At 47.4% G+C, this 6,000-nt stretch overlaps 1 protein-coding gene across 2 annotated transcripts in view; it reads left to right on the top strand.

Annotated features, from left to right (window-relative positions):
* Positions 1 to 3,339: 3,339 nt before the first annotated feature.
* The window catches only part of GALNT11 (polypeptide N-acetylgalactosaminyltransferase 11), an 86,819-nt gene continuing 84,158 nt past the window's right edge, over positions 3,340 to 6,000 (top strand). For both annotated transcript variants that reach the window (XM_075550209.1, XM_075550210.1), the window contains exon 1: positions 3,340 to 3,588. The gene's annotated coding sequence lies outside the window, so the exon portion shown is untranslated. The remainder of the gene's footprint in view (positions 3,589 to 6,000) is intronic.

The following is a 6,000-nucleotide window of genomic DNA, read 5'->3' as shown; positions in this document are numbered from 1 at the left end:
GCCAGGATACTCCTTCGAAGTAAGAAGGGTAACGTGTCATCTCACAGACTTCGCAATGTTATCTGGGGACACCAGTTCCTGGAAAAAAGATTTCATGCTTGGTAAAGTAGAAGTTCAACGTCAAGAGCAAGACCTTCAACAAGCTAGCTGATTGACAGTTGTTGAACAATGAGCCGAAAATCAAGTCAAGAGCAGGTATGTCTGACAGAAGACAAGTGCATATTTGTTGGTAGAAAAGGGGGAGGACCAACTTACAAATGGGGGTGGATGACTAATAATACTTTTAAGGACCCTAAGTGGGGAGTATGGCTAGTAATACGCACCTAATAAGCCGCATTGGCCTATGTCTCTGTACACCTTCTGGAGACACATACCAAGTGCCAAAGAATATTGGGGCATTGAATTCTGGCTCTTCAAGGCCCGCAACACCCTCCAAAAGCCATACCTGAGGGATCTGATGTGGAAACTACATTATTTGAACTAGATTCTACCTTACACACACCTGTAACGTGAGGACTTAAGGCTGAAACTACATGGTGTGTGAAGAAGCAGAAGACAGCTATACCAAGAGTATTGAACTATTGGTAGACAGAGCAACGTTGACTTAGTACATCAATGCCTACTTACTATATTAAGATATGTATTATTCTGGTAGACCTGTGATTGACATTGTCAGTGAATATTATTGTAAATTTTGCCTAGCAATCAACTCCCGTTGTTTGTGTACATAACATCCAGCCATATTAAGAATTTATTATGTATAAGTGAATAATTCAGGTATTGCGATATATAGTTAGCCTACACTTGTTCAATCTTCTCTCAAGTGTTTTAAAAATTAGTACCATAGGTTAAGTAATGACACCATTAACAAAAGATCACCAGGGAGATGATCAATAAGATTCTCTACCATAAATTTACAAGGAGCTCTCTAAAGGAAACCAGAGGCAGATACACATAGATCCAGGAATGGATTTTGAAGTTGCACTTAATCCTAGCTCCACACTAAGAACAATTAGCGCTTATGACATGGCTCTACTCAATACTTGGCCTGATGAAAGAACCACAGAAGATAAGGGTGGTACAGCGAAGTGTGGTGAAGAGATTAGATGGTGCCCAGCTATCAGATGGAATAGCATCTGGGGTCTTAAAAGCTTGTTTCCAAACAAGCAGCCATTCGAATGAGATGTCAACTAAGTCCACATGGAAGAAGCACACCAATACCCGTGACCCAAGGATTGTAAATTATATCACCCAAAGCAGCAGGAGGGAATAATAGAGCTTAAGTTGTGAAATTCTGGTTTTTAAAAGGCTAGGGATGACAAAATGCATCCCAAAATGCATTTGTGAGATCAACACAGGAATAAGACTCTACTGATTCTCCTCTAACCATAATTGAGGGATGGAAACAAACTGGTTACCAAACAGAGTGCATTGGAGAGAAGACTCTAGGAGATCAAAATGATAAATCTGACTTGAAGGGTTAAAACTCTGTCACTTGGTCTCCCCTCGGATACGCTTTGGGCTCTATCTAGTTCTCAATGATTTCTGTGGTTTTTTTTCCTTTTCATATTAGGGTTTATCTCTGAAATATTTTGTCCTTGTGGGTAACCTTCTTGAATCTTGGTTTTGTTTTCTGTTTTTTGGTATATGAAGCTCAGACTTGAAGAAGTGACAGAGGTGGGGCAAAGAGGAGCTGATATCAAGGAGTGCAAGAAGGAAGAAAGTGTTTTGAAACTGTCTGCAGTAGCAATGGTACAAAACTGCTTGATGTGATTGAACTATGGAATAGTGTGGGGTCTGGATTAGTTCCTAATAAAATGGTTTGGGGAAACAGTTTAAGCCTCAGGTTGCAATATTGAACGTTTTTATGGGCAAAAAAATATGGAATGATGCCGGAGGCATCCAGAGAAGAAAGAAAGAATGCACAGAGACATAAGTAGTCTAGCTTCATCCATTTCAAGAGGTAGACATTCAACAATTCAAGGAACGATGGTGCGGAAGGAAGACATTCAGGTGCACCAAAATTATTAGCCCAAAACCAGGCTCCAGGAATTGATGGAACACCAAGTGATAAGTTTCAACAAGCTGATGTAGCACTAGAAGCACACACTCATCTATGCCAGGAAATATGGAAGACAGCTATTTGGCCCACTGACTGGAAGAGAGATCCATGTATGTCCCCATTCCAAAGGAAGGTGATCTAACAGGAAACTCAACTTACAGAACAACATCATTAATGTCACTTGCAAGTAAATTTTTGCTGAAGATCATCCAACAATAGTTACAGCAGTATATTGACCGGGAACTCCCAGAAGTTCTGGCTGGATTCAGAAGAAGACACGAAACAAGGGATATCATTGCTGATGTGAGCTGGATCTTGGCTCAAAGCAGAGAATACCAGAAAGATGTTTAATTATGTTCTATGGACCGTGCTAAGGCACTCGACTGTATGATCCATAATAAGCTATAGCTAGCCTTAGAAAAAAGGAAAGGGAATCCTAGGACATGATATTGTGCTCTTGTGGAACCTGTACGTGGATCAAGGGGCAGGTGTAAGAACAAACCAAGGGCACAGTACCTGCTTCTAAATCTGAAAAGGTGTGAATCCGGCGTGCATCCTTTCTCCACACTTATTCAATCTGCCTACTCAACAGACATTGGAGAAGCTTCAGGATTGGAGGAAGGCTTATGAACAACCTGATACACACACACATATATACACATATATATGACACAACCTTGCTTGCTGAAAAAGTGGGGAAGACCTGAAGCCCTTTCTATAAATGAACACTTACCCGTTCTAAAATTGTGAAGCCAGGAGGGATTTTATATACTTATTTTTGTAAGAGAAAGAAACCCAAGGCCAGCACCCCAGGACAACGGAGAACTGATGCCAGGGTTTTTTGTTGGGTCCCTGGTGTATGGGGTTAAGCTCGGGCTGGCATCTGCATGGTGGCCAGTTCGAAACCACTAGCGCCTCTGCGGGAGAAAGACTGGGCTTCTTCCTCCAGTCAACAGTTACAGGGTGGTCGCCAGGAGTCCCCTGCTAAGTCCCGGGGGCATCCTTGGTTGCACGGTGCTGCTCTCCGTGACTGGAACCCACACACTGGCGCCTGGGAGAAGGACGAGGCTGGCTGCGCCCCAGGGTCTTGGAGGGAAGTCAAGGGGCCGGTTTACTTTGCCTTCCAGGGTCACTGTGCGTTGGAAGCCAATCGATGGCCCAGGTGTGGCTGAGGGCCCTCGGGTGAGGGAAGCGGAGGCAGTTCGTCCAGAGGGCCCTCCACCAGGCGATGACGTCACCGTGACGCTCGGAGGCGGGGCGGGCCCGCCGTCACGTGGGGCAGGCGTCACGTGGCCCCGTGGGGGCGCAGGGAGTGCGGTTGTGAGTCGCAGGCGCTCAGGTTTTCAAGCCTAGGGTCGTGAGAACCTGCGGCCGCGAGCGCCCCCTGATCCTATGCTCTCTTTTGGGGGGTGCTCCAGTCCCCCGCCCCCGCTGCAGTGAATGCAGCCCAGCTCGGGCTGGAGCGGGAGAGGAGATGCCGCAGTCCGCGCCCCGAAAGACCGCAGTCCTGGAGTACGCTTGTCCGGGTGAGTAACCCCCGGGGTGCGTGTGCCCAGTCCTCTCTCCATCCCCCCCCAACCCCCCGCGGGGCTCCCCCTTCAGTCCGCGGGCCGGGGACGCAATCGACACGTGGCCCCAAAGGCCGCCAGCATGGTCCCCGCAGGCTGGGCTCCCCGGAGTGCGCCAGGGCCGGCCCACGGTGGCCTGCCGGCCCCGGGCAGGCTCCCCGTAGGTCAGCGGAGACCCGTGTGTTAGGAACCCCAACGCGTTGCCTTGGGCCCTGTTTGTTTACATAGATACAGGATGCCGCATTCTGGGGGGTGCCCCGGGGAGCGGCAGCACCTTTTTAACATCAGATTTCATTTTCAGTCATTTGTGAGAAAGCTGGGAACACGGATGGGAGGATAGACAATGGTTCGTGAAATGCCTACATCGCCCTTATTTTAGAGCATTCTGCCACTGAAAAAGATCCAATGCAACAGCCTCGTGTACTACTTGCTTTCTGAACTGAAGTCCAGAGCTGTGTGCCTCGTTCTCCAAAGGAAGAAAATGGGTGGCGTCCATTAAGACCCGGAGGGACAGAATCAAACTGCGCCAAGGTTTCCTGGGAGTCACAGGGTGGTAGTGAGTTTGGTGTATAGATAGATAGTTTCCTAGGTTGTAACTGGGATGGGGAGAGGGGTGACCCCCAGGAGCTCCTTACCTAACCTTATTTTAGGAACAATCCAAGGAAAACTAGGAAATAGTACAGCCTGGAAACCACATCCTGGAACAAACAGGCAGGTTGGGGTATTCGCCTAAAGTTGTTCAGAAAGCCCAGATGCCAACTACGCACAAGAGAAAGCACACTGTGGCCCATATAAAACCAGAGAAGAGAGGGGCTGCCTGCCAAGCATGCTTGACATCCCAGAATAAGTCCAGCTAACCAGTCCCAGCAAGCCTTGCAGCAGAACTGATCCTGACGAACTATACATGAACTCTTTTAACTTAGTGTTCCAGGCAAACCCCACCTTTCCCCCGACTTTTAATAAACATGTATAACCTCCCTGGTGTACCTGGGAGGACGGTGATACAAGCCCAGAAGCTTCTAGCTTGGGGAGGCAAGGGTAAGTGTGACATAAGCCCTCGTGTCTCTTGACAGCTGGCTCTCTTCCCTAATACAACGTTGCTGGTGTGGATACTTGGTGCCTTGCCTGGCTATTCTTGGCCAGTAGAAGGCAAGAACCCTCCTTTAAAGGGTTGGAGCGGGAATAGCCCCGTTGGCGGCCACATAATCGGAATGGGAGCTGGTCCTCTGGCCTTTCGTCAGCACAGTGGCAGGTGGACAGAACCACTGGCCCTTTGATGAGCGGCTCAGTGCTTCACCATATTTCCACAAGGCCTCCTTCCAATCTAAGTACCCCGTTGCCATTGGGCTCATAAGGGTTATTAAACTTGCTGCCATCTAGTCAACTCTGACTCACAGCTACTCTGTATGACAACACAGAAGTGCCCAAAGACAGGGCTACAGATAGACTTCTCTTCTCATGCCGAGCAGCTGACATCTTTGAACCGCCAGCCTTGCAGTGGGTTGTACGGCACCTAATCCACCAGGCCACCAGGGCTCATTGGGTCCATTAAGAATAATAAACTAGAGCAAATGTTTGAGAATGATGAGGGCAATGAATGTACAGATGTGATTTACACAATTGATGTATGTATGGATTGTGATGAGTTGTATGAGCCCCTAACGATTAAATTAAAAAAAAAAAGAAAATCCAGCCAAAACAAAACAAGAATAAACTGAATGAGAAGCTGATACCAAGGGCTCAAGTAGAAAGAACATGTTTTGAGAATGATGATGGCAACAAATGTGCTTGACACAAATGTGCTTGACATAAAGGATGGATGGATGGTGATAATAGTTGTACTAGCCCCCAATGAAATGATTTAAAAAAGAATAATAAACTACTTTTATTCATTCCTTCTCAGAAAGGCCTTCTGAGTATGTTTCCATCTCTTCACTACCCTTCTCTCTTCATTGACTGCAGAGTTAGGGGCCTTCCGGTTCGTTCTGACTCATGGTGTCTCGGTGTTGAACGAGACAAATCATGACTGGGCCTGCACCGTGCTCATGCTTGTTTTGCTTACGGCCACGGTGCCAGTCCACCTCACTGAGAAGTTTCCTTTTTTGTTGACCCTGCTCACCCAAACGTGATGCTCTTCTCCAGGGACTAGTCTCTCTCGATAACATGTTCCAAGTACGTGAGATGACATTTCACCATCATTGCTTCGAAGGAGCATGCTTGCTGGCTGTACTCCCCCGAGGCGGATTGGCTTGCTCTTTGGGCAGTCCCGGGGCTTTTCATGTTCTCCCATGCGCACCACAATCCAAATGCATCTACTGATTTTTAGTTAGGTGAGCTTTCGCTTGTGAGAATAGAACTCTGCTTTCCATG

This window comes from Tenrec ecaudatus, chromosome 5, assembly GCF_050624435.1.
Source record: "Tenrec ecaudatus isolate mTenEca1 chromosome 5, mTenEca1.hap1, whole genome shotgun sequence".
Classification (NCBI taxonomy): Eukaryota; Metazoa; Chordata; class Mammalia; order Afrosoricida; family Tenrecidae; genus Tenrec; species Tenrec ecaudatus.
Note: the sequence above shows the minus strand (reverse complement) of the source record. Positions and strands in the feature narration are given on the sequence as shown.